Genomic DNA, 25,645 nt, shown 5'->3' with positions numbered 1-25,645 from the left:
TGTTCTCATAAGGAGGGCACCAGTAACTTGTAACCTATCAGGCATTAGGTCAATCGATTTGGCATACGCCCATATGTACTAGCGTTTTTTGTAGGTCAAGTTCTCACAAAGCAAAGAGACCGTATTTCCTCTGTGTCGGCAACTTTGCACTGGCTACCGTTTAGTTGTACTTTTAATTAAACCTTTGTGCTTTAAGCCTGGCAAACGGAAATGTTTTCGGCCAGGCAGCAGCAGGAAGGACATGTGTGTGTTGGCTCGTTGGTCTAGGGGTATGATTCTCGCTTAGGGTGCGAGAGGTCCCGGGTTCAAATCCCGGACGAGCCCGTTCTCAGGCTTTGCTTTTAATCTCTTCAAGCTGACTAGGGCAACTAGGATATTCCTGGGAAATTGGGGATAAAAGGAGTCAGAGCGGGGCCAGTTAGCTCAGATGGTTAGAGCGTGGTGCTAATAAAGCCAAGGTCGTGGGTTCGATCCCCGTACTGGCCAAACTTTTGCTCTCTGGGACCCTCAGCTCTGCTCACCTCGAAAGTGACGGGCGGTCTCCCAGATCCCTGCTGGACAAACCATTTGCCAGTAGACCTGGCTGAAATAGCTCAGTTGGGAGAGCGTTAGACTGAAGATCTAAAGATCCCTGGTTCGATCCCGGGTTTCGGCAGAGCAACCTGGTTCCTGTGTTTTTGGTCGAGGGTCTCCAGTGAGCAAACGTCATCTCCTGTTAACCTGATTCCACCTAGCCTCATCACTATCTGCCTCTCAGACGGCCAGAGACCAGCGTGTGGTGGTTCCATGGTGTAATTCCCCTCGACGATGTGGTGAGAAGGTGTCCATCCCACAGCATGTGTGAAAGTGCTGCAGCGTGGTTTCCAATGCCCACAAAGCAAAGAGACCGTATTTCCTCTGTGTCGGCAACTTTGCACTGGCTACCGTTTAGTTGTACATTTAATTAAACCTTTGTGCTTTAAGCCTTGCAAACGGAAATGTTTGCGGCCAGGCAGCAGCAGGAAGGATGTGTGTGTTGGCTCGTTGGTCTAGGGGTATGATTGCTCAGTTGCCTCGTGTGCAAAGAAGACAGCGGGTGTTATGTGAGAGTTTACATCAGCTCAAGTTTGCTGTGGCGCGTGCATGGAATGTTCATGTTTTGTTCCGGGTGGTGGAGGCCTGTGTTCCAGAGAGGTCCTGCTCAAAACTCCTTTTAAAACACCATCGAGCATCTGCAATAGCTGCCGACTTTGATCGAATGTGGATTTTGTTCTCATAAGGAGGGCACCAGTAACTTGTAACCTATCAGGCATCAGGTCAATCGATTTGGCATACGCCCATATGTACTAGCGTTTTTTGTAGGTCAAGTTCCGGTTTGACAGACCCGAAACGGAACTTTAGCTCCGGGTTGTGATTGTGCATATTACTGGCCTGCTCTACTGGGTGAAATTGTATCCCCCAACAACATATATGGCTTAAACAAACAAAGTACACTCTGAGCCTGGCTCTAGGCTTAACCCTGACTTTACCCGCGAGACGCTATGCCAAGCCTGTGCGAAATGTGAGGCTCCGGATGACGGGCGCAATTTAGGCACGGATAAAAACCGCGACCAGCCCCAAGCAGCTCACAGCGGCTGCCCGGCTAGCTCAGTCGGTAGAGCATGAGACTCTTAATCTCAGGGTCGTGGGTTCGAGCCCCACGTTGGGCGTATCTATTAGCGTATCTACTCTGAATCCAGCGATCCGAGTTCAAATCTCGGCGGGACCTGCTTCTGCCAAGTTTGCTGTGGCGCGTGCATGGAATGTTCATGTTTTGTTCCGGGTGGTGGAGGCCTGTGTTCCAGAGAGGTCCTGCTCAAAACTCCTTTTAAAACACCATCGAGCATCTGCAATAGCTTCCGACTTTGATCGAATGTGGATTTTGTTCTCATAAGGAGGGCACCAGTAACTTGTAACCTATCAGGCATCAGGTCAATCGATTTGGCATACGCCCATATGTACTAGCGTTTTTTGTAGGTCAAGTTCCGGTTTGACAGACCCGAAACGGAACTTTAGCTCCGGGTTATGATTGTGCATATTACTGGCCTGCTCTACTGGGTGAAATTGTATCCCCCAACAACATATATGGCTTAAACAAACAAAGTACACTCTGAGCCTGGCTCTAGGCTTAACCCTGACTTTACCCGCGAGACGCCATGCCAAGCCTGTGCGAAATGTGAGGCTCCGGATGACGGGCGCAATTTAGGCACGGATAAAAACCGCGACCAGCCCCAAGCAGCTCACAGCGGCTGCCCGGCTAGCTCAGTCGGTAGAGCATGAGACTCTTAATCTCAGGGTCGTGGGTTCGAGCCCCACGTTGGGCGTATCTGTTAGCGTATCTACTCTGAATCCAGCGATCCGAGTTCAAATCTCGGCGGGACCTGCTTCTGCCAAGTTTGCTGTGGCGCGTGCATGGAATGTTCATGTTTTGTTCCGGGTGGTGGAGGCCTGTGTTCCAGAGTGGTCCTGCTCAAAACTCCTTTTAAAACACCATCGAGCATCTGCAATAGCTTCCGACTTTGATCGAATGTGGATTTTGTTCTCATAAGGAGGGCACCAGTAACTTGTAACCTATCAGGCATCAGGTCAATCGATTTGGCATACGCCCATATGTACTAGCGTTTTTTGTAGGTCAAGTTCCGGTTTGACAGACCCGAAACGGAACTTTAGCTCCGGGTTATGATTGTGCATATTACTGGCCTGCTCTACTGGGTGAAATTGTATCCCCCAACAACATATATGGCTTAAACAAACAAAGTACACTCTGAGCCTGGCTCTAGGCTTAACCCTGACTTTACCCGCGAGACGCCATGCCAAGCCTGTGCGAAATGTGAGGCTCCGGATGACGGGCGCAATTTAGGCACGGATAAAAACCGCGACCAGCCCCAAGCAGCTCACAGCGGCTGCCCGGCTAGCTCAGTCGGTAGAGCATGAGACTCTTAATCTCAGGGTCGTGGGTTCGAGCCCCACGTTGGGCGTATCTATTAGCGTATCTACTCTGAATCCAGCGATCCGAGTTCAAATCTCGGCGGGACCTGCTTCTGCCAAGTTTGCTGTGGCGCGTGCATGGAATGTTCATGTTTTGTTCCGGGTGGTGGAGGCCTGTGTTCCAGAGTGGTCCTGCTCAAAACTCCTTTTAAAACACCATCGAGCATCTGCAATAGCTTCCGACTTTGATCGAATGTGGATTTTGTTCTCATAAGGAGGGCACCAGTAACTTGTAACCTATCAGGCATCAGGTCAATCGATTTGGCATACGCCCATATGTACTAGCGTTTTTTGTAGGTCAAGTTCTCACAAAGCAAAGAGACCGTATTTCCTCTGTGTCGGCAACTTTGCACTGGCTACCGTTTAGTTGTACTTTTAATTAAACCTTTGTGCTTTAAGCCTGGCAAACGGAAATGTTTTCGGCCAGGCAGCAGCAGGAAGGACATGTGTGTGTTGGCTCGTTGGTCTAGGGGTATGATTCTCGCTTAGGGTGCGAGAGGTCCCGGGTTCAAATCAAAGTGACGGGCGGTCTCCCAGAAATCCCTGCTGGACAAACCATTTGCCAGTAGACCTGGCCGAAATAGCTCAGTTGGGAGAGCGTTAGACTGAAGATCTAAAGGTCCCTGGTTCGATCCCGGGTTTCGGCAGAGCAACCTGGTTCCTGTGTTTTTGGTCGAGGGTCTCCAGTGAGCAAAGGTCATCTCCTGTTAACCTGATTCCACCTAGCCTCATCACTATCTGCCTCTCAGACGGCCAGAGACCAGTGTGTGGTGGTTCCATGGTGTAATGGTTAGCACTCTGGGCTTTGAATCCAGCGATCCGAGTTCAAATCTCGGTGGAACCATTTTACCTTGTTTTGCGGAAGGGCGGGAAAAAACAGAGCTGATGCGCAACTGCTGATGTGGCGGTGAAACTGGCACTCTAAAAGCCAGTCGAGATCGGGGAAACATGGGCTTAAAAAGAAAAGGCTTCACGTGCTCTTTGCTGTCGCGCTTCTGGACTGAATGACTAAACACCTCTGCTGCTCGGTGGGAAAAGGCTACCCACGCCAAGGTTCCATGGTGTAATGGTTAGCACTCTGGACTCTGAATCCAGCGATCCGAGTTCAAATCTCGGTGGGACCTGCTTTTGCCAGGAATGTGCGCAGGACCTCGTCCGAAAAAAACTTTTCTGATTCCACCTAGCCTCATCGCTATCTGCCTCTCAGACGACCAGAGACCAGCGTGTGGTGGTTCCATGGTGCAATGGTTAGCACTCTGGAATTTGAATCCAGCGATCCAAGTTCAAATCTCGGTGGAAACTTTTTAACTTGTTTTGCGGAAGGGCGGGAAAAAACAGAGCTGATGCGCAACTGCTGATGTGGCGGTGAAACTGAACATCCCTTTGAAGTGAGCGTAAAAGGGCAGTACACCGCGTGGAGAATGCGGGCATCGATCCCGCTACCTCTCGCATGCTAAGCGAGCGCTCTACCATTTGAGCTAATTCCCCTCGCGATGTGGTGAGAAGGTGTCCATCCCACAGCATGTGTGAAAGTGCTGCAGCGTGGTTTCCAATGCCCACAAAGCAAAGAGACCGTATTTCCTCTGTGTCGGCAACTTTGCACTGGCTACCGTTTAGTTGTACATTTAATTAAACCTTTGTGCTTTAAGCCTTGCAAACGGAAATGTTTGCGGCCAGGCAGCAGCAGGAAGGATGTGTGTGTGTTGGCTCGTTGGTCTAGGGGTATGATTGCTCAGTTGCCTCGTGTGCAAAGAAGACAGCGGGTGTTATGTGAGAGTTTACATCAGCTCAAGTTTGCTGTGGCGCGTGCATGGAATGTTCATGTTTTGTTCCGGGTGGTGGAGGCCTGTGTTCCAGAGAGGTCCTGCTCAAAACTCCTTTTAAAACACCATCGAGCATCTGCAATAGCTTCCGACTTTGATCGAATGTGGATTTTGTTCTCATAAGGAGGGCACCAGTAACTTGTAACCTATCAGGCATCAGGTCAATCGATTTGGCATACGCCCATATGTACTAGCGTTTTTTGTAGGTCAAGTTCCGGTTTGACAGACCCGAAACGGAACTTTAGCTCCGGGTTGTGATTGTGCATATTACTGGCCTGCTCTACTGGGTGAAATTGTATCCCCCAACAACATATATGGCTTAAACAAACAAAGTACACTCTGAGCCTGGCTCTAGGCTTAACCCTGACTTTACCCGCGAGACGCTATGCCAAGCCTGTGCGAAATGTGAGGCTCCGGATGACGGGCGCAATTTAGGCACGGATAAAAACCGCGACCAGTCCCAAGCAGCTCACAGCGGCTGCCCGGCTAGCTCAGTCGGTAGAGCATGAGACTCTTAATCTCAGGGTCGTGGGTTCGAGCCCCACGTTGGGCGTATCTATTAGCGTATCTACTCTGAATCCAGCGATCCGAGTTCAAATCTCGGCGGGACCTGCTTCTGCCAAGTTTGCTGTGGCGCGTGCATGGAATGTTCATGTTTTGTTCCGGGTGGTGGAGGCCTGTGTTCCAGAGTGGTCCTGCTCAAAACTCCTTTTAAAACACCATCGAGCATCTGCAATAGCTTCCGACTTTGATCGAATGTGGATTTTGTTCTCATAAGGAGGGCACCAGTAACTTGTAACCTATCAGGCATCAGGTCAATCGATTTGGCATACGTCCATATGTACTAGCGTTTTTTGTAGGTCAAGTTCTCACAAAGCAAAGAGACCGTATTTCCTCTGTGTCGGCAACTTTGCACTGGCTACCGTTTAGTTGTACTTTTAATTAAACCTTTGTGCTTTAAGCCTGGCAAACGGAAATGTTTTCGGCCAGGCAGCAGCAGGAAGGACATGTGTGTGTTGGCTCGTTGGTCTAGGGGTATGATTCTCGCTTAGGGTGCGAGAGTTCCCGGGTTCAAATCCCGGACGAGCCCGTTCTCAGGCTTTGCTTTTAATCTCTTCAAGCTGACTAGGGCAACTAGGATATTCCCTGGAAAATGGGGATAAAAGGAGTCAGAGCGGGGCCGGTTAGCTCAGTTGGTTAGAGCGTGGTGCTAATAACGCCAAGGTCGTGGGTTCGATCCCCGTACTGGCCACACTTTTGCTCTCTGGGACCCTCAGCTCTGCTCACCTCGAAAGTGACGGGCGGTCTCCCAGAAATCCCTGCTGGACAAACCATTTGCCAGTAGACCTGGCCGAAATAGCTCAGTTGGGAGAGCGTTAGACTGAAGATCTAAAGGTCCCTGGTTCGATCCCGGGTTTCGGCAGAGCAACCTGGTTCCTGTGTTTTTGGTCGAGGGTCTCCAGTGAGCAAACGTCATCTCCTGTTAACCTGATTCCACCTAGCCTCATCACTATCTGCCTCTCAGACGGCCAGAGACCAGCGTGTGGTGGTTCCATGGTGTAATTCCCCTCGACGATGTGGTGAGAAGGTGTCCATCCCACAGCATGTGTGAAAGTGCTGCAGCGTGGTTTCCAATGCCCACAAAGCAAAGAGACCGTATTTCCTCTGTGTCGGCAACTTTGCACTGGCTACCGTTTAGTTGTACATTTAATTAAACCTTTGTGCTTTAAGCCTTGCAAACGGAAATGTTTGCGGCCAGGCAGCAGCAGGAAGGATGTGTGTGTGTTGGCTCGTTGGTCTAGGGGTATGATTGCTCAGTTGCCTCGTGTGCAAAGAAGACAGCGGGTGTTATGTGAGAGTTTACATCAGCTCAAGTTTGCTGTGGCGCGTGCATGGAATGTTCATGTTTTGTTCTGGGTGGTGGAGGCCTGTGTTCCAGAGAGGTCCTGCTCAAAACTCCTTTTAAAACACCATCGAGCAACTGCAATAGCTTCCGACTTTGATAGAATGTGGATTTTGTTCTCATAAGGAGGGCACCAGTAACTTGTAACCTATCAGGCATCAGGTCAATCGATTTGGCATACGCCCATATGTACTAGCGTTTTTTGTAGGTCAAGTTCCGGTTTGACAGACCCGAAACGGAACTTTAGCTCCGGGTTATGATTGTGCATATTACTGGCCTGCTCTACTGGGTGAAATTGTATCCCCCAACAACATATATGGCTTAAACAAACAAAGTACACTCTGAGCCTGGCTCTAGGCTTAACCCTGACTTTACCCGCGAGACGCTATGCCAAGCCTGTGCGAAATGTGAGGCTCCGGATGACGGGCGCAATTTAGGCACGGATAAAAACCGCGACCAGCCCCAAGCAGCTCACAGCGGCTGCCCGGCTAGCTCAGTCGGTAGAGCATGAGACTCTTAATCTCAGGGTCGTGGGTTCGAGCCCCACGTTGGGCGTATCTATTAGCGTATCTACTCTGAATCCAGCGATCCGAGTTCAAATCTCGGCGGGACCTGCTTCTGCCAAGTTTGCTGTGGCGCGTGCATGGAATGTTCATGTTTTGTTCCGGGTGGTGGAGGCCTGTGTTCCAGAGTGGTCCTGCTCAAAACTCCTTTTAAAACACCATCGAGCATCTGCAATAGCTTCCGACTTTGATCGAATGTGGATTTTGTTCTCATAAGGAGGGCACCAGTAACTTGTAACCTATCAGGCATCAGGTCAATCGATTTGGCATACGCCCATATGTACTAGCGTTTTTTGTAGGTCAAGTTCTCACAAAGCAAAGAGACCATATTTCCTCTGTGTCGGCAACTTTGCACTGGCTACCGTTTAGTTGTACTTTTAATTAAACCTTTGTGCTTTAAGCCTGGCAAACGGAAATGTTTTCGGCCAGGCAGCAGCAGGAAGGACATGTGTGTGTTGGCTCGTTGGTCTAGGGGTATGATTCTCGCTTAGGGTGCGAGAGGTCCCGGGTTCAAATCCCGGACGAGCCCGTTCTCAGGCTTTGCTTTTAATCTCTTCAAGCTGACTAGGGCAACTAGGATATTCCTGGGAAATTGGGGATAAAAGGAGTCAGAGCTGGGCCGGTTAGCTCAGTTGGTTAGAGCGTGGTGCTAATAACGCCAAGGTCGTGGGTTCGATCCCCGTACTGGCCACACTTTTGCTCTCTGGGACCCTCAGCTCTGCTCACCTCGAAAGTGACGGGCGGTCTCCCAGAAATCCCTGCTGGACAAACCATTTGCCCGTAGACCTGGCCGAAATAGCTCAGTTGGGAGAGCGTTAGACTGAAGATCTAAAGGTCCCTGGTTCGATCCCGGGTTTCGGCAGAGCAACCTGGTTCCTGTGTTTTTGGTCGAGGGTCTCCAGTGAGCAAACGTCATCTCCTGTTAACCTGATTCCACCTAGCCTCATCACTATCTGCCTCTCAGACGGCCAGAGACCAGTGTGTGGTGGTTCCATGGTGTAATGGTTAGCACTCTGGGCTTTGAATCCAGCGATCCGAGTTCAAATCTCGGTGGAACCATTTTAGCTTGTTTTGCGGAAGGGCGGGAAAAAACAGAGCTGATGCGCAACTGCTGATGTGGCGGTGAAACTGGCACTCTAAAAGCCAGTCGAGATCGGGGAAACATGGGCTTAAAAAGAAAAGGCTTCACGTGCTCTTTGCTGTCTCGCTTCTGGGCTGAATGACTAAACACCTCTGCTGCTCGGTGGGAAAAGGCTACCCATGCCAAGGTTCCATGGTGTAATGGTTAGCATTCTGGACTCTGAATCCAGCGATCCGAGTTCAAATCTCGGTGGGACCTGCTTTTGCCAGGAATGTGCGCAGGACCTCGTCCGAAAAAAACTTTTCTGATTCCACCTAGCCTCATCGCTATCTGCCTCTCAGACGACCAGAGACCAGCGTGTGGTGGTTCCATGGTGCAATGGTTAGCACTCTGGGCTTTGAATCCAGCGATCCAAGTTCAAATCTCGGTGGAAACTTTTTAACTTGTTTTGCGGAAGGGCGGGAAAAAACAGAGCTGATGCGCAACTGCTGATGTGGCGGTGAAACTGAACATCCCTTTGAAGTGAGCGTAAAAGGGCAGTACACCGCGTGGAGAATGCGACATCGATCCCGCTACCTCTCGCATGCTAAGCGAGCGCTCTACCATTTGAGCTAATTCCCCTCGACGATGTGGTGAGAAGGTGTCCATCCCACAGCATGTGTGAAAGTGCTGCAGCGTGGTTTCCAATGCCCACAAAGCAAAGAGACCGTATTTCCTCTGTGTCGGCAACTTTGCACTGGCTACCGTTTAGTTGTACATTTAATTAAACCTTTGTGCTTTAAGCCTTGCAAACGGAAATGTTTGCGGCCAGGCAGCAGCAGGAAGGATGTGTGTGTGTTGGCTCGTTGGTCTAGGGGTATGATTGCTCAGTTGCCTCGTGTGCAAAGAAGACAGCGGGTGTTATGTGAGAGTTTACATCAGCTCAAGTTTGCTGTGGCGCGTGCATGGAATGTTCATGTTTTGTTCCGGGTGGTGGAGGCCTGTGTTCCAGAGAGGTCCTGCTCAAAACTCCTTTTAAAACACCATCGAGCATCTGCAATAGCTTCCGACTTTGATCGAATGTGGATTTTGTTCTCATAAGGAGGGCACCAGTAACTTGTAACCTATCAGGCATCAGGTCAATCGATTTGGCATACGCCCATATGTACTAGCGTTTTTTGTAGGTCAAGTTCCGGTTTGACAGACCCGAAACGGAACTTTAGCTCCGGGTTATGATTGTGCATATTACTGGCCTGCTCTACTGGGTGAAATTGTATCCCCCAACAACATATATGGCTTAAACAAACAAAGTACACTCTGAGCCTGGCTCTAGGCTTAACCCTGACTTTACCCGCGAGACGCTATGCCAAGCCTGTGCGAAATGTGAGGCTCCGGATGACGGGCGCAATTTAGGCACGGATAAAAACCGCGACCAGCCCCAAGCAGCTCACAGCAGCTGCCCGGCTAGCTCAGTCGGTAGAGCATGAGACTCTTAATCTCAGGGTCGTGGGTTCGAGCCCCACGTTGGGCGTATCTATTAGCGTATCTACTCTGAATCCAGCGATCCGAGTTCAAATCTCGGCGGGACCTGCTTCTGCCAAGTTTGCTGTGGCGCGTGCATGGAATGTTCATGTTTTGTTCCGGGTGGTGGAGGCCTGTGTTCCAGAGTGGTCCTGCTCAAAACTCCTTTTAAAACACCATCGAGCATCTGCAATAGCTTCCGACTTTGATCGAATGTGGATTTTGTTCTCATAAGGAGGGCACCAGTAACTTGTAACCTATCAGGCATCAGGTCAATCGATTTGGCATACGCCCATATGTACTAGCGTTTTTTGTAGGTCAAGTTCTCACAAAGCAAAGAGACCGTATTTCCTCTGTGTCGGCAACTTTGCACTGGCTACCGTTTAGTTGTACTTTTAATTAAACCTTTGTGCTTTAAGCCTGGCAAACGGAAATGTTTTCGGCCAGGCAGCAGCAGGAAGGACATGTGTGTGTTGGCTCGTTGGTCTAGGGGTATGATTCTCGCTTAGGGTGCGAGAGATCCCGGACGAGCCCGTTCTCAGGCTTTGCTTTTAATCTCTTCAAGCTGACTAGGGCAACTAGGATATTCCTGGGAAATTGGGGATAAAAGGAGTCAGAGCGGGGCCGGTTAGCTCAGTTGGTTAGAGCGTGGTGCTACTAAAGCCAAGGTCGTGGGTTCGATCCCCGTACTGGCCACACTTTTGCTCTCTGTGACCCTCAGCTCTGCTCACCTCGAAAGTGACGGGCGGTCTCCCAGAAATCCCTGCTGGACAAACCATTTGCCAGTAGACCTGGCCGAAATAGCTCAGTTGGGAGAGCGTTAGACTGAAGATCTAAAGGTCCCTGGTTCGATCCCGGGTTTCGGCAGAGCAACCTGGTTCCTGTGTTTTTGGTCGAGGGTCTCCAGTGAGCAAACGTCATCTCCTGTTAACCTGATTCCACCTAGCCTCATCACTATCTGCCTCTCAGACGGCCAGAGACCAGCGTGTGGTGGTTCCATGGTGTAATTCCCCTCGACGATGTGGTGAGAAGGTGTCCATCCCACAGCATGTGTGAAAGTGCTGCAGCGTGGTTTCCAATGCCCACAAAGCAAAGAGACCGTATTTCCTCTGTGTCAGCAACTTTGCACTGGCTACCGTTTAGTTGTACATTTAATTAAACCTTTGTGCTTTAAGCCTTGCAAACGGAAATGTTTGCGGCCAGGCAGCAGCAGGAAGGATGTGTGTGTGTTGGCTCGTTGGTCTAGGGGTATGATTGCTCAGTTGCCTCGTGTGCAAAGAAGACAGCGGGTGTTATGTGAGAGTTTACATCAGCTCAAGTTTGCTCTGACGCGTGCATGGAATGTTCATGTTTTGTTCCGGGTGGTGGAGGCCTGTGTTCCAGAGAGGTCCTGCTCAAAACTCCTTTTAAAACACCATCGAGCATCTGCAATAGCTTCCGACTTTGATCGAATGTGGATTTTGTTCTCATAAGGAGGGCACCAGTAACTTGAAACCCAGCAGGCATCAGGTCAATCGATTTGGCATACGCCCATATGTACTAGCGTTTTTTGTAGGTCAAGTTCCGGTTTGACAGACCCGAAACGGAACTTTAGCTCCGGGTTATGATTGTGCATATTACTGGCCTGCTCTACTGGGTGAAATTGTATCCCCCAACAACATATATGGCTTAAACAAACAAAGTACACTCTGAGCCTGGCTCTAGGCTTAACCCTGACTTTACCCGCGAGACGCTATGCCAAGCCTGTGCGAAATGTGAGGCTCCGGATGACGGGCGCAATTTAGGCACGGATAAAAACCGCGACCAGCCCCAAGCAGCTCACAGCGGCTGCCCGGCTAGCTCAGTCGGTAGAGCATGAGACTCTTAATCTCAGGGTCGTGGGTTCGAGCCCCACGTTGGGCGTATCTATTAGCGTATCTACTCTGAATCCAGCGATCCGAGTTCAAATCTCGGCGGGACCTGCTTCTGCCAAGTTTGCTGTGGCGCGTGCATGGAATGTTCATGTTTTGTTCCGGGTGGTGGAGGCCTGTGTTCCAGAGTGGTCCTGCTCAAAACTCCTTTTAAAACACCATCGAGCATCTGCAATAGCTTCCGACTTTGATCGAATGTGGATTTTGTTCTCATAAGGAGGGCACCAGTAACTTGTAACCTATCAGGCATCAGGTCAATCGATTTGGCATACGCCCATATGTACTAGCGTTTTTTGTAGGTCAAGTTCTCACAAAGCAAAGAGACCGTATTTCCTCTGTGTCGGCAACTTTGCACTGGCTACCGTTTAGTTGTACTTTTAATTAAACCTTTGTGCTTTAAGCCTGGCAAACGGAAATGTTTTCGGCCAGGCAGCAGCAGGAAGGACATGTGTGTGTTGGCTCGTTGGTCTAGGGGTATGATTCTCGCTTAGGGTGCGAGAGATCCCGGACGAGCCCGTTCTCAGGCTTTGCTTTTAATCTCTTCAAGCTGACTAGGGCAACTAGGATATTCCCGGGAAATTGGGGATAAAAGGAGTCAGAGCGGGGCCGGTTAGCTCAGTTGGTTAGAGCGTGGTGCTAATAAAGCCAAGGTCGTGGGTTCGATCCCCGTACTGGCCACACTTTTGCTCTCTGGGACCCTCAGCTCTGCTCACCTCGAAAGTGACGGGCGGTCTCCCAGAAATCCCTGCTGGACAAACCATTTGCCAGTAGACCTGGCCGAAATAGCTCAGTTGGGAGAGCGTTAGACTGAAGATCTAAAGGTCCCTGGTTCGATCCCGGGTTTCGGCAGAGCAACCTGGTTCCTGTGTTTTTGGTCGAGGGTCTCCAGTGAGCAAACGTCATCTCCTGTTAACCTGATTCCACCTAGCCTCATCACTATCTGCCTCTCAGACGGCCAGAGACCAGCGTGTGGTGGTTCCATGGTGTAATTCCCCTCGACGATGTGGTGAGAAGGTGTCCATCCCACAGCATGTGTGAAAGTGCTGCAGCGTGGATTCCAATGCCCACAAAGCAAAGAGACCGTATTTCCTCTGTGTCAGCAACTTTGCACTGGCTACCGTTTAGTTGTACATTTAATTAAACCTTTGTGCTTTAAGCCTTGCAAACGGAAATGTTTGTGGCCAGGCAGCAGCAGGAAGGACGTGTGTGTGTTGGCTCGTTGGTCTAGGGGTATGATTGCTCAGTTGCCTCGTGTGCAAAGAAGACAGCGGGTGTTATGTGAGAGTTTACATCAGCTCAAGTTTGCTGTGGCGCGTGCATGGAATGTTCATGTTTTGTTCCTGGTGGTGGAGGCCTGTGTTCCAGAGAGGTCCTGCTCAAAACTCCTTTTAAAACACCATCGAGCATCTGCAATAGCTTCCGACTTTGATCGAATGTGGATTTTGTTCTCATAAGGAGGGCACCAGTAACTTGTAACCTATCAGGCATCAGGTCAATCGATTTGGCATACGCCCATATGTACTAGCGTTTTTTGTAGGTCAAGTTCTCACAAAGCAAAGAGACCGTATTTCCTCTGTGTCGGCAACTTTGCACTGGCTACCGTTTAGTTGTACTTTTAATTAAACCTTTGTGCTTTAAGCCTGGCAAACGGAAATGTTTTCGGCCAGGCAGCAGCAGGAAGGACATGTGTGTGTTGGCTCGTTGGTCTAGGGGTATGATTCTCGCTTAGGGTGCGAGAGATCCCGGACGAGCCCGTTCTCAGGCTTTGCTTTTAATCTCTTCAAGCTGACTAGGGCAACTAGGATATTCCTGGGAAATTGGGGATAAAAGGAGTCTGAGCGGGGCCGGTTAGCTCAGTTGGTTAGAGCGTGGTGCTAATAAAGCCAAGGTCGTGGGTTCGATCCCCGTACTGGCCACACTTTTGCTCTCTGGGACCCTCAGCTCTGCTCACCTCGAAAGTGACGGGCGGTCTCCCAGAAATCCCTGCTGGACAAACCATTTGCCAGTAGACCTGGCCGAAATAGCTCAGTTGGGAGAGCGTTAGACTGAAGATCTAAAGGTCCCTGGTTCGATCCCGGGTTTCGGCAGAGCAACCTGGTTCCTGTGTTTTTGGTCGAGGGTCTCCAGTGAGCAAACGTCATCTCCTGTTAACCTGATTCCACCTAGCCTCATCACTATCTGCCTCTCAGACAGCCAGAGACCAGCGTGTGGTGGTTCCATGGTGTAATTCCCCTCGACGATGTGGTGAGAAGGTGTCCATCCCACAGCATGTGTGAAAGTGCTGCAGCGTGGTTTCCAATGCCCACAAAGCAAAGAGACCGTATTTCCTCTGTGTCGGCAACTTTGCACTGGCTACCGTTTAGTTGTACATTTAATTAAACCTTTGTGCTTTAAGCCTTGCAAACGGAAATGTTTGCGGCCAGGCAGCAGCAGGAAGGATGTGTGTGTGTTGGCTCGTTGGTCTAGGGGTATGATTGCTCAGTTGCCTCGTGTGCAAAGAAGACAGCGGGTGTTATGTGAGAGTTTACATCAGCTCAAGTTTGCTGTGGCGCGTGCCTGGAATGTTCATGTTTTGTTCCGGGTGGTGGAGGCCCTTTGTTCCAGAGAGGTCCTGCTCAAAACTCCTTTTAAAACACCATCGAGCATCTGCAATAGCTTCCGACTTTGATCGAATGTGGATTTTGTTCTCATAAGGAGGGCACCAGTAACTTGTAACCTATCAGGCATCAGGTCAATCGATTTGGCATACGCCCATATGTACTAGCGTTTTTTGTAGGTCAAGTTCCGGTTTGACAGACCCGAAACGGAACTTTAGCTCCGGGTTATGATTGTGCATATTACTGGCCTGCTCTACTGGGTGAAATTGTATCCCCCAACAACATATATGGCTTAAACAAACAAAGTACACTCTGAGCCTGGCTCTAGGCTTAACCCTGACTTTACCCGCGAGACGCTATGCCAAGCCTGTGCGAAATGTGAGGCTCCGGATGACGGGCGCAATTTAGGCACGGATAAAAACCGCGACCAGCCCCAAGCAGCTCACAGCGGCTGCCCGGCTAGCTCAGTCGGTAGAGCATGAGACTCTTAATCTCAGGGTCGTGGGTTCGAGCCCCACGTTGGGCGTATCTATTAGCGTATCTACTCTGAATCCAGCGATCCGAGTTCAAATCTCGGCGGGACCTGCTTCTGCCAAGTTTGCTGTGGCGCGTGCATGGAATGTTCATGTTTTGTTCCGGGTGGTGGAGGCCTGTGTTCCAGAGTGGTCCTGCTCAAAACTCCTTTTAAAACACCATCGAGCATCTGCAATAGCTTCCGACTTTGATCGAATGTGGATTTTGTTCTCATAAGGAGGGCACCAGTAACTTGTAACCTATCAGGCATCAGGTCAATCGATTTGGCATACGCCCATATGTACTAGCGTTTTTTGTAGGTCAAGTTCTCACAAAGCAAAGAGACCGTATTTCCTCTGTGTCGGCAACTTTGCACTGGCTACCGTTTAGTTGTACTTTTAATTAAACCTTTGTGCTTTAAGCCTGGCAAACGGAAATGTTTTCGGCCAGGCAGCAGCAGGAAGGACATGTGTGTGTTGGCTCGTTGGTCTAGGGGTATGATTCTCGCTTACGGTGCGAGAGATCCCGGACGAGCCCGTTCTCAGGCTTTGCTTTTAATCTCTTCAAGCTGACTAGGGCAACTAGGATATTCCCGGGAAATTGGGGATAAAAGGAGTCAGAGCGGGGCCGGTTAGCTCAGTTGGTTAGAGCGTGGTGCTAATAAAGCCAAGGTCGTGGGTTCGATCCCCGTACTGGCCACACTTTTGCTCTCTGGGACCCTCAGCTCTGCTCACCTCGAAAGTGACGGGCGGTCTCCCAGAAATCCCTGCTGGACAAACCATTTGCCAGTAGACCTGGCCGAAATAGCTCAGTTGGGAGAGCGTTAGACTGAAGATCTAAAGGTCCCTGGTTCGATCCCGGGTTTCGGCAGAGCAACCTGGTTCCTGTGTTTTTGGTCGAGGGTCTCCAGTGAGCAAACGTCATCTCCTGTTAACCTGATTCCACCTAGCCTCATCACTATCTGCCTCTCAGACGGCCAGAGACCAGCGTGTGGTGGTTCCATGGTGTAATTCCCCTCGACGATGTGGTGAGAAGGTGTCCATCCCACAGCATGTGTGAAAGTGCTGCAGCGTGGTTTCCAATGCCCACAAAGCAAAGAGACCGTATTTCCTCTGTGTCGGCAACTTTGCACTGGCTACCGTTTAGTTGTACATTTAATTAAACCTTTGTGCTTTAAGCCTTGCAAACGGAAATGTTTGCGGCCAGGCAGCAGCAGGAAGGATGTGTGTGTGTTGGCTCGTTGGTCTAGGGGTATGATTGCTCAGTTGCCTCGTGTGCAAAGAAGACAGCGGGTGTTATGTGAGAGTTTACATCAGCTCAAGTTTGCTGTGGCGCGTGCCTGGAATGTTCATGTTTTGTTCCGGGTGGTGGAGGCCCTTTGTTCCAGAGAGGTCCTGCTCAAAACTCCTTTTAAAACACCATCGAGCATCTGCAATAGCTTCCGACTTTGATCGAATGTGGATTTTGTTCTCATAAGGAGGGCACCAGTAACTTGTAACCTATCAGGCATCAGGTCAATCGATTTGGCATACGCCCATATGTACTAGCGTTTTTTGTAGGTCAAGTTCCGGTTTGACAGACCCGAAACGGAACTTTAGCTCCGGGTTATGATTGTGCATATTACTGGCCTGCTCTACTGGGTGAAATTGTATCCCCCAACAACATATATGGCTTAAACAAACAAAGTACACTCTGAGCCTGGCTCTAGGCTTAACCCTGACTTTACCCGCGAGACGCTATGCCAAGCCTGTGCGAAATGTGAGGCTCCGGATGACGGGCGCAATTTAGGCACGGATAAAAACCGCGACCAGCCCCAAGCAGCTCACAGCGGCTGCCCGGCTAGCTCAGTCGGTAGAGCATGAGACTCTTAATCTCAGGGTCGTGGGTTCGAGCCCCACGTTGGGCGTATCTATTAGCGTATCTACTCTGAATCCAGCGATCCGAGTTCAAATCTCGGCGGGACCTGCTTCTGCCAAGTTTGCTGTGGCGCGTGCATGGAATGTTCATGTTTTGTTCCGGGTGGTGGAGGCCTGTGTTCCAGAGTGGTCCTGCTCAAAACTCCTTTTAAAACACCATCGAGCATCTGCAATAGCTTCCGACTTTGATCGAATGTGGATTTTGTTCTCATAAGGAGGGCACCAGTAACTTGTAACCTATCAGGCATCAGGTCAATCGATTTGGCATACGTCCATATGTACTAGCGTTTTTTGTAGGTCAAGTTCCGGTTTGACAGACCCGAAACGGAACTTTAGCTCCGGGTTATGATTGTGCATATTACTGGCCTGCTCTACTGGGTGAAATTGTATCCCCCAACAACATATATGGCTTAAACAAACAAAGTACACTCTGAGCCTGGCTCTAGGCTTAACCCTGACTTTACCCGCGAGACGCTATGCCAAGCCTGTGCGAAATGTGAGGCTCCGGATGACGGGCGCAATTTAGGCACGGATTAAAACCGCGACCAGCCCCAAGCAGCTCACAGCGGCTGCCCGGCTAGCTCAGTCGGTAGAGCATGAGACTCTTAATCTCAGGGTCGTGGGTTCGAGCCCCACGTTGGGCGTATCTATTAGCGTATCTACTCTGAATCCAGCGATCCGAGTTCAAATCTCGGCGGGACCTGCTTCTGCCAAGTTTGCTGTGGCGCGTGCATGGAATGTTCATGTTTTGTTCCGGGTGGTGGAGGCCTGTGTTCCAGAGTGGTCCTGCTCAAAACTCCTTTTAAAACACCATCGAGCATCTGCAATAGCTTCCGACTTTGATCGAATGTGGATTTTGTTCTCATAAGGAGGGCACCAGTAACTTGTAACCTATCAGGCATCAGGTCAATCGATTTGGCATACGTCCATATGTACTAGCGTTTTTTGTAGGTCAAGTTCCGGTTTGACAGACCCGAAACGGAACTTTAGCTCCGGGTTATGATTGTGCATATTACTGGCCTGCTCTACTGGGTGAAATTGTATCCCCCAACAACATATATGGCTTAAACAAACAAAGTACACTCTGAGCCTGGCTCTAGGCTTAACCCTGACTTTACCCGCGAGACGCTATGCCAAGCCTGTGCGAAATGTGAGGCTCCGGATGACGGGTGCAATTTAGGCACGGATAAAAACCGCGACCAGCCCCAAGCAGCTCACAGCGGCTGCCCGGCTAGCTCAGTCGGTAGAGCATGAGACTCTTAATCTCAGGGTCGTGGGTTCGAGCCCCACGTTGGGCGTATCTATTAGCGTATCTACTCTGAATCCAGCGATCCGAGTTCAAATCTCGGCGGGACCTGCTTCTGCCAAGTTTGCTGTGGCGCGTGCATGGAATGTTCATGTTTTGTTCCGGGTGGTGGAGGCCTGTGTTCCAGAGTGGTCCTGCTCAAAACTCCTTTTAAAACACCATCGAGCATCTGCAATAGCTTCCGACTTTGATCGAATGTGGATTTTGTTCTCATAAGGAGGGCACCAGTAACTTGTAACCTATCAGGCATCAGGTCAATCGATTTGGCATACGCCCATATGTACTAGCGTTTTTTGTAGGTCAAGTTCTCACAAAGCAAAGAGACCGTATTTCCTCTGTGTCGGCAACTTTGCACTGGCTACCGTTTAGTTGTACTTTTAATTAAACCTTTGTGCTTTAAGCCTGGCAAACGGAAATGTTTTCGGCCAGGCAGCAGCAGGAAGGACATGTGTGTGTTGGCTCGTTGGTCTAGGGGTATGATTCTCGCTTAGGGTGCGAGAGATCCCGGACGAGCCCGTTCTCAGGCTTTGCTTTTAATCTCTTCAAGCTGACTAGGGCAACTAGGATATTCCTGGGAAATTGGGGATAAAAGAAGTCAGAGCGGGGCCGGTTAGCTCAGTTGGTTAGAGCGTGGTGCTAATAAAGCCAAGGTCGTGGGTTCGATCCCCGTACTGGCCACACTTTTGCTCTCTGGGACCCTCAGCTCTGCTCACCTCGAAAGTGACGGGCGGTCTCCCAGAAATCCCTGCTGGACAAACCATTTGCCAGTAGACCTGGCCGAAATAGCTCAGTTGGGAGAGCGTTAGACTGAAGATCTAAAGGTCCCTGGTTCGATCCCGGGTTTCGGCAGAGCAACCTGGTTCCTGTGTTTTTGGTCGAGGGTCTCCAGTGAGCAAACGTCATCTCCTGTTAACCTGATTCCACCTAGCCTCATCACTATCTGCCTCTCAGACGGCCAGAGACCAGCGTGTGGTGGTTCCATGGTGTAATTCCCCTCGACGATGTGGTGAGAAGGTGTCCATCCCACAGCATGTGTGAAAGTGCTGCAGCGTGGTTTCCAATGCCCACAAAGCAAAGAGACCGTATTTCCTCTGTGTCGGCAACTTTGCACTGGCTACCGTTTAGTTGTACATTTAATTAAACCTTTGTGCTTTAAGCCTTGCAAACGGAAATGTTTGCGGCCAGGCAGCAGCAGGAAGGATGTGTGTGTGTTGGCTCGTTGGTCTAGGGGTATGATTGCTCAGTTGCCTCGTGTGCAAAGAAGACAGCGGGTATTATGTGAGAGTTTACATCAGCTCAAGTTTGCTGTGGCGCGTGCATGGAATGTTCATGTTTTGTTCCGGGTGGTGGAGGCCTGTGTTCCAGAGAGGTCCTGCTCAAAACTCCTTTTAAAACACCATCGAGCATCTGCAATAGCTTCCGACTTTGATCGAATGTGGATTTTGTTCTCATAAGGAGGGCACCAGTAACTTGTAACCTATCAGGCATCAGGTCAATCGATTTGGCATACGCCCATATGTACTAGCGTTTTTTGTAGGTCAAGTTCCGGTTTGACAGACCCGAAACGGAACTTTAGCTCCGGGTTATGATTGTGCATATTACTGGCCTGCTCTACTGGGTGAAATTGTATCCCCCAACAACATATATGGCTTAAACAAACAAAGTACACTCTGAGCCTGGCTCTAGGCTTAACCCTGACTTTACCCGCGAGACGCTATGCCAAGCCTGTGCGAAATGTGAGGCTCCGGATGACGGGCGCAATTTAGGCACGGATAAAAACCGCGACCAGCCCCAAGCAGCTCACAGCGGCTGCCCGGCTAGCTCAGTCGGTAGAGCATGAGACTCTTAATCTCAGGGTCGTGGGTTCGAGCCCCACGTTGGGCGTATCTATTAGCGTATCTACTCTGAATCCAGCGATCCGAGTTCAAATCTCGGCGGGACCTGCTTCTGCCAAGTTTGCTGTGGCGCGTGCATGGAATGTTCATGTTTTGTTCCGGGTGGTGGAGGCCTGTGTTCCAGAGTGGTCCTGCTCAAAACTCCTTTTAAAACACCATCGAGCATCTGCAATAGCTTCCGACTTTGATCGAATGTGGATTTTGTTCTCATAAGGAGGGCACCAGTAACTTGTAACCTATCAGGCATCAGGTCAATCGATTTGGCATACGCCCATATGTACTAGCGTTTTTTGTAGGTCAAGTTCTCACAAAGCAAAGAGACCGTATTTCCTCTGTGTCGGCAACTTTGCACTGGCTACCGTTTAGTTGTACTTTTAATTAAACCTTTGTGCTTTAAGCCTGGCAAACGGAAATGTTTTCGGCCAGGCAGCAGCAGGAAGGACATGTGTGTGTTGGCTCGTTGGTCTAGGGGTATGATTCTCGCTTAGGGTGCGAGAGATCCCGGACGAGCCCGTTCTCAGGCTTTGCTTTTAATCTCTTCAAGCTGACTAGGGCAACTAGGATATTCCTGGGAAATTGGGGATAAAAGGAGTCAGAGCGGGGCCGGTTAGCTCAGTTGGTTAGAGCGTGGTGCTAATAAAGCCAAGGTCGTGGGTTCGATCCCCGTACTGGCCACACTTTTGCTCTCTGGGACCCTCAGCTCTGCTCACCTCGAAAGTGACGGGCGGTCTCCCAGAAATCCCTGCTGGACAAACCATTTGCCAGTAGACCTGGCCGAAATAGCTCAGTTGGGAGAGCGTTAGACTGAAGATCTAAAGGTCCCTGGTTCGATCCCGGGTTTCGGCAGAGCAACCTGGTTCCTGTGTTTTTGGTCGAGGGTCTCCAGTGAGCAAACGTCATCTCCTGTTAACCTGATTCCACCTAGCCTCATCACTATCTGCCTCTCAGACGGCCAGAGACCAGCGTGTGGTGGTTCCATGGTGTAATTCCCCTCGACGATGTGGTGAGAAGGTGTCCATCCCACAGCATGTGTGAAAGTGCTGCAGCGTGGTTTCCAATGCCCACAAAGCAAAGAGACCGTATTTCCTCTGTGTCGGCAACTTTGCACTGGCTACCGTTTAGTTGTACATTTAATTAAACCTTTGTGCTTTAAGCCTTGCAAACGGAAATGTTTGCGGCCAGGCAGCAGCAGGAAGGATGTGTGTGTGTTGGCTCGTTGGTCTAGGGGTATGATTGCTCAGTTGCCTCGTGTGCAAAGAAGACAGCGGGTGTTATGTGAGAGTTTGTGAGATGTGAAATGTGAGATTTGGCATACGCCCATATGTACTAGCGTTTTTTGTAGGTCAAGTTCTCACAAAGCAAAGAGACCGTATTTCCTCTGTGTCGGCAACTTTGCACTGGCTACCGTTTAGTTGTACTTTTAATTAAACCTTTGTGCTTTAAGCCTGGCAAACGGAAATGTTTTCGGCCAGGCAGCAGCAGGAAGGACATGTGTGTGTTGGCTCGTTGGTCTAGGGGTATGATTCTCGCTTAGGGTGCGAGAGATCCCGGACGAGCCCGTTCTCAGGCTTTGCTTTTAATCTCTTCAAGCTGACTAGGGCAACTAGGATATTCCTGGGAAATTGGGGATAAAAGGAGTCAGAGCAGGGCCGGTTAGCTCAGTTGGTTAGAGCGTGGTGCTAATAAAGCCAAGGTCGTGGGTTCGATCCCCGTACTGGCCACACTTTTGCTCTCTGGGACCCTCAGCTCTGCTCACCTCGAAAGTGACGGGCGGTCTCCCAGAAATCCCTGCTGGACAAACCATTTGCCAGTAGACCTGGCCGAAATAGCTCAGTTGGGAGAGCGTTAGACTGAAGATCTAAAGGTCCCTGGTTCGATCCCGGGTTTCGGCAGAGCAACCTGGTTCCTGTGTTTTTGGTCGAGGGTCTCCAGTGAGCAAACGTCATCTCCTGTTAACCTGATTCCACCTAGCCTCATCACTATCTGCCTCTCAGACGGCCAGAGACCAGCGTGTGGTGGTTCCATGGTGTAATTCCCCTCGACGATGTGGTGAGAAGGTGTCCATCCCACAGCATGTGTGAAAGTGCTGCAGCGTGGTTTCCAATGCCCACAAAGCAAAGAGACCGTATTTCCTCTGTGTCGGCAACTTTGCACTGGCTACCGTTTAGTTGTACATTTAATTAAACCTTTGTGCTTTAAGCCTTGCAAACGGAAATGTTTGCGGCCAGGCAGCAGCAGGAAGGATGTGTGTGTGTTGGCTCGTTGGTCTAGGGGTATGATTGCTCAGTTGCCTCGTGTGCAAAGAAGACAGCGGGTGTTATGTGAGAGTTTACATCAGCTCAAGTTTGCTGTGGCGCGTGCATGGAATGTTCATGTTTTGTTCCGGGTGGTGGAGGCCTGTGTTCCAGAGAGGTCCTGCTCAAAACTCCTTTTAAAACACCATCGAGCATCTGCAATAGCTTCCGACTTTGATCGAATGTGGATTTTGTTCTCATAAGGAGGGCACCAGTAACTTGTAACCTATCAGGCATCAGGTCAATCGATTTGGCATACGCCCATATGTACTAGCGTTTTTTGTAGGTCAAGTTCCGGTTTGACAGACCCGAAACGGAACTTTAGCTCCGGGTTATGATTGTGCATATTACTGGCCTGCTCTACTGGGTGAAATTGTATCCCCCAACAACATATATGGCTTAAACAAACAAAGTACACTCTGAGCCTGGCTCTAGGCTTAACCCTGACTTTACCCGCGAGACGCTATGCCAAGCCTGTGCGAAATGTGAGGCTCCGGATGACGGGCGCAATTTAGGCACGGATAAAAACCGCGACCAGCCCCAAGCAGCTCACAGCGGCTGCCCGGCTAGCTCAGTCGGTAGAGCATGAGACTCTTAATCTCAGGGTCGTGGGTTCGAGCCCCACGTTGGGCGTATCTATTAGCGTATCTACTCTGAATCCAGCGATCCGAGTTCAAATCTCGGCGGGACCTGCTTCTGCCAAGTTTGCTGTGGCGCGTGCATGGAATGTTCATGTTTTGTTCCGGGTGGTGGAGGCCTGTGTTCCAGAGTGGTCCTGCTCAAAACTCCTTTTAAAACACCATCGAGCATCTGCAATAGCTTCCGACTTTGATCGAATGTGGATTTTGTTCTCATAAGGAGGGCACCAGTAACTTGTAACCTATCAGGCATCAGGTCAATCGATTTGGCATACGCCCATATGTACTAGCGTTTTTTGTAGGTCAAGTTCTCACAAAGCAAAGAGACCGTATTTCCTCTGTGTCGGCAACTTTGCACTGGCTACCGTTTAGTTGTACTTTTAATTAAACCTTTGTGCTTTAAGCCTGGCAAACGGAAATGTTTTCGGCCAGGCAGCAGCAGGAAGGACATGTGTGTGTTGGCTCGTTGGTCTTGGGGTATGATTCTCGCTTAGGGTGCGAGAGATCCCGGACGAGCCCGTTCTCAGGCTTTGCTTTTAATCTCTTCAAGCTGACTAGGGCAACTAGGATATTCCTGGGAAATTGGGGATAAAAGGAGTCAGAGCGGGGCCGGTTAGCTCAGTTGGTTAGAGCGTGGTGCTAATAAAGCCAAGGTCGTGGGTTCGATCCCCGTACTGGCCACACTTTTGCTCTCTGGGACCCTCAGCTCTGCTCACCTCGAAAGTGACGGGCGGTCTCCCAGAAATCCCTGCTGGACAAACCATTTGCCAGTAGACCTGGCCGAAATAGCTCAGTTGGGAGAGCGTTAGACTGAAGATCTAAAGGTCCCTGGTTCGATCCCGGGTTTCGGCAGAGCAACCTGGTTCCTGTGTTTTTGGTCGAGGGTCTCCAGTGAGCAAACGTCATCTCCTGTTAACCTGATTCCACCTAGCCTCATCACTATCTGCCTCTCAGACGGCCAGAGACCAGCGTGTGGTGGTTCCATGGTGTAATTCCCCTCGACGATGTGGTGAGAAGGTGTCCATCCCACAGCATGTGTGAAAGTGCTGCAGCGTGGTTTCCAATGCCCACAAAGCAAAGAGACCGTATTTCCTCTGTGTCGGCAACTTTGCACTGGCTACCGTTTAGTTGTACATTTAATTAAACCTTTGTGCTTTAAGCCTTGCAAACGGAAATGTTTGCGGCCAGGCAGCAGCAGGAAGGATGTGTGTGTGTTGGCTCGTTGGTCTAGGGGTATGATTGCTCAGTTGCCTCGTGTGCAAAGAAGACAGCGGGTGTTATGTGAGAGTTTGTGAGATGTGAAATGTGAGATTTGGCATACGCCCATATGTACTAGCGTTTTTTGTAGGTCAAGTTCTCACAAAGCAAAGAGACCGTATTTCCTCTGTGTCGGCAACTTTGCACTGGCTACCGTTTAGTTGTACTTTTAATTAAACCTTTGTGCTTTAAGCCTGGCAAACGGAAATGTTTTCGGCCAGGCAGCAGCAGGAAGGACATGTGTGTGTTGGCTCGTTGGTCTAGGGGTATGATTCTCGCTTAGGGTGCGAGAGATCCCGGACGAGCCCGTTCTCAGGCTTTGCTTTTAATCTCTTCAAGCTGACTAGGGCAACTAGGATATTCCTGGGAAATTGGGGATAAAAGGAGTCAGAGCAGGGCCGGTTAGCTCAGTTGGTTAGAGCGTGGTGCTAATAAAGCCAAGGTCGTGGGTTCGATCCCCGTACTGGCCACACTTTTGCTCTCTGGGACCCTCAGCTCTGCTCACCTCGAAAGTGACGGGCGGTCTCCCAGAAATCCCTGCTGGACAAACCATTTGCCAGTAGACCTGGCCGAAATAGCTCAGTTGGGAGAGCGTTAGACTGAAGATCTAAAGGTCCCTGGTTCGATCCCGGGTTTCGGCAGAGCAACCTGGTTCCTGTGTTTTTGGTCGAGGGTCTCCAGTGAGCAAACGTCATCTCCTGTTAACCTGATTCCACCTAGCCTCATCACTATCTGCCTCTCAGACGGCCAGAGACCAGCGTGTGGTGGTTCCATGGTGTAATTCCCCTCGACGATGTGGTGAGAAGGTGTCCATCCCACAGCATGTGTGAAAGTGCTGCAGCGTGGTTTCCAATGCCCACAAAGCAAAGAGACCGTATTTCCTCTGTGTCGGCAACTTTGCACTGGCTACCGTTTAGTTGTACATTTAATTAAACCTTTGTGCTTTAAGCCTTGCAAACGGAAATGTTTGCGGCCAGGCAGCAGCAGGAAGGATGTGTGTGTGTTGGCTCGTTGGTCTAGGGGTATGATTGCTCAGTTGCCTCGTGTGCAAAGAAGACAGCGGGTGTTATGTGAGAGTTTACATCAGCTCAAGTTTGCTGTGGCGCGTGCATGGAATGTTCATGTTTTGTTCCGGGTGGTGGAGGCCTGTGTTCCAGAGAGGTCCTGCTCAAAACTCCTTTTAAAACACCATCGAGCATCTGCAATAGCTTCCGACTTTGATCGAATGTGGATTTTGTTCTCATAAGGAGGGCACCAGTAACTTGTAACCTATCAGGCATCAGGTCAATCGATTTGGCATACGCCCATATGTACTAGCGTTTTTTGTAGGTCAAGTTCCGGTTTGACAGACCCGAAACGGAACTTTAGCTCCGGGTTATGATTGTGCATATTACTGGCCTGCTCTACTGGGTGAAATTGTATCCCCCAACAACATATATGGCT

General features: G+C 50.1%; 24 non-coding genes across 24 annotated transcripts; 23 read left to right on the top strand and 1 right to left on the bottom strand.

Annotated features, from left to right (window-relative positions):
- The first annotated feature begins 252 nt into the window (after positions 1–252).
- On the top strand, positions 253–324 carry trnap-agg (transfer RNA proline (anticodon AGG)). The gene has a single exon. It is a non-coding gene; the product is annotated as a tRNA-Pro (tRNA).
- Positions 325–582: 258 nt separating this feature from the next.
- trnaf-gaa (transfer RNA phenylalanine (anticodon GAA)) lies at positions 583–655 on the top strand. The gene has a single exon. It is a non-coding gene; the product is annotated as a tRNA-Phe (tRNA).
- Positions 656–3,580: 2,925 nt separating this feature from the next.
- trnaf-gaa (transfer RNA phenylalanine (anticodon GAA)) lies at positions 3,581–3,653 on the top strand. Its single transcript has one exon. It is a non-coding gene; the product is annotated as a tRNA-Phe (tRNA).
- A 125-nt stretch (positions 3,654–3,778) lies between these two features.
- On the top strand, positions 3,779–3,850 carry trnaq-uug (transfer RNA glutamine (anticodon UUG)). The gene has a single exon. It is a non-coding gene; the product is annotated as a tRNA-Gln (tRNA).
- A 208-nt stretch (positions 3,851–4,058) lies between these two features.
- Positions 4,059–4,130, top strand: trnaq-cug (transfer RNA glutamine (anticodon CUG)). The gene has a single exon. It is a non-coding gene; the product is annotated as a tRNA-Gln (tRNA).
- Positions 4,131–4,421: 291 nt separating this feature from the next.
- On the bottom strand, positions 4,422–4,494 carry trnaa-agc (transfer RNA alanine (anticodon AGC)). The gene has a single exon. It is a non-coding gene; the product is annotated as a tRNA-Ala (tRNA).
- A 1,513-nt stretch (positions 4,495–6,007) lies between these two features.
- On the top strand, positions 6,008–6,081 carry trnai-aau (transfer RNA isoleucine (anticodon AAU)). The gene has a single exon. It is a non-coding gene; the product is annotated as a tRNA-Ile (tRNA).
- Positions 6,082–6,179: 98 nt separating this feature from the next.
- On the top strand, positions 6,180–6,252 carry trnaf-gaa (transfer RNA phenylalanine (anticodon GAA)). Its single transcript has one exon. It is a non-coding gene; the product is annotated as a tRNA-Phe (tRNA).
- Positions 6,253–7,752: 1,500 nt separating this feature from the next.
- Positions 7,753–7,824, top strand: trnap-agg (transfer RNA proline (anticodon AGG)). Its single transcript has one exon. It is a non-coding gene; the product is annotated as a tRNA-Pro (tRNA).
- An 88-nt stretch (positions 7,825–7,912) lies between these two features.
- Positions 7,913–7,986, top strand: trnai-aau (transfer RNA isoleucine (anticodon AAU)). The gene has a single exon. It is a non-coding gene; the product is annotated as a tRNA-Ile (tRNA).
- Positions 7,987–8,084: 98 nt separating this feature from the next.
- On the top strand, positions 8,085–8,157 carry trnaf-gaa (transfer RNA phenylalanine (anticodon GAA)). The gene has a single exon. It is a non-coding gene; the product is annotated as a tRNA-Phe (tRNA).
- Positions 8,158–8,282: 125 nt separating this feature from the next.
- On the top strand, positions 8,283–8,354 carry trnaq-uug (transfer RNA glutamine (anticodon UUG)). Its single transcript has one exon. It is a non-coding gene; the product is annotated as a tRNA-Gln (tRNA).
- Positions 8,355–8,562: 208 nt separating this feature from the next.
- On the top strand, positions 8,563–8,634 carry trnaq-cug (transfer RNA glutamine (anticodon CUG)). Its single transcript has one exon. It is a non-coding gene; the product is annotated as a tRNA-Gln (tRNA).
- A 1,864-nt stretch (positions 8,635–10,498) lies between these two features.
- On the top strand, positions 10,499–10,572 carry trnas-acu (transfer RNA serine (anticodon ACU)). Its single transcript has one exon. It is a non-coding gene; the product is annotated as a tRNA-Ser (tRNA).
- Positions 10,573–10,670: 98 nt separating this feature from the next.
- Positions 10,671–10,743, top strand: trnaf-gaa (transfer RNA phenylalanine (anticodon GAA)). The gene has a single exon. It is a non-coding gene; the product is annotated as a tRNA-Phe (tRNA).
- A 1,819-nt stretch (positions 10,744–12,562) lies between these two features.
- On the top strand, positions 12,563–12,635 carry trnaf-gaa (transfer RNA phenylalanine (anticodon GAA)). The gene has a single exon. It is a non-coding gene; the product is annotated as a tRNA-Phe (tRNA).
- Positions 12,636–13,800: 1,165 nt separating this feature from the next.
- trnaf-gaa (transfer RNA phenylalanine (anticodon GAA)) lies at positions 13,801–13,873 on the top strand. The gene has a single exon. It is a non-coding gene; the product is annotated as a tRNA-Phe (tRNA).
- A 1,820-nt stretch (positions 13,874–15,693) lies between these two features.
- Positions 15,694–15,766, top strand: trnaf-gaa (transfer RNA phenylalanine (anticodon GAA)). Its single transcript has one exon. It is a non-coding gene; the product is annotated as a tRNA-Phe (tRNA).
- Positions 15,767–18,894: 3,128 nt separating this feature from the next.
- On the top strand, positions 18,895–18,967 carry trnaf-gaa (transfer RNA phenylalanine (anticodon GAA)). Its single transcript has one exon. It is a non-coding gene; the product is annotated as a tRNA-Phe (tRNA).
- Positions 18,968–20,786: 1,819 nt separating this feature from the next.
- On the top strand, positions 20,787–20,859 carry trnaf-gaa (transfer RNA phenylalanine (anticodon GAA)). The gene has a single exon. It is a non-coding gene; the product is annotated as a tRNA-Phe (tRNA).
- Positions 20,860–21,832: 973 nt separating this feature from the next.
- trnaf-gaa (transfer RNA phenylalanine (anticodon GAA)) lies at positions 21,833–21,905 on the top strand. Its single transcript has one exon. It is a non-coding gene; the product is annotated as a tRNA-Phe (tRNA).
- Positions 21,906–23,724: 1,819 nt separating this feature from the next.
- Positions 23,725–23,797, top strand: trnaf-gaa (transfer RNA phenylalanine (anticodon GAA)). The gene has a single exon. It is a non-coding gene; the product is annotated as a tRNA-Phe (tRNA).
- An 801-nt stretch (positions 23,798–24,598) lies between these two features.
- Positions 24,599–24,672, top strand: trnai-aau (transfer RNA isoleucine (anticodon AAU)). The gene has a single exon. It is a non-coding gene; the product is annotated as a tRNA-Ile (tRNA).
- Positions 24,673–24,770: 98 nt separating this feature from the next.
- trnaf-gaa (transfer RNA phenylalanine (anticodon GAA)) lies at positions 24,771–24,843 on the top strand. Its single transcript has one exon. It is a non-coding gene; the product is annotated as a tRNA-Phe (tRNA).
- The last annotated feature ends 802 nt before the right edge of the window (positions 24,844–25,645 follow it).

Source organism: Rhinichthys klamathensis, unplaced genomic scaffold, assembly GCF_029890125.1.
Source record: "Rhinichthys klamathensis goyatoka isolate OS25496 unplaced genomic scaffold, OSU_Roscu_1.1 h1tg000176l_1, whole genome shotgun sequence".
NCBI classification, from domain to species: Eukaryota; Metazoa; Chordata; class Actinopteri; order Cypriniformes; family Leuciscidae; genus Rhinichthys; species Rhinichthys klamathensis.
Note: the sequence above shows the minus strand (reverse complement) of the source record. Positions and strands in the feature narration are given on the sequence as shown.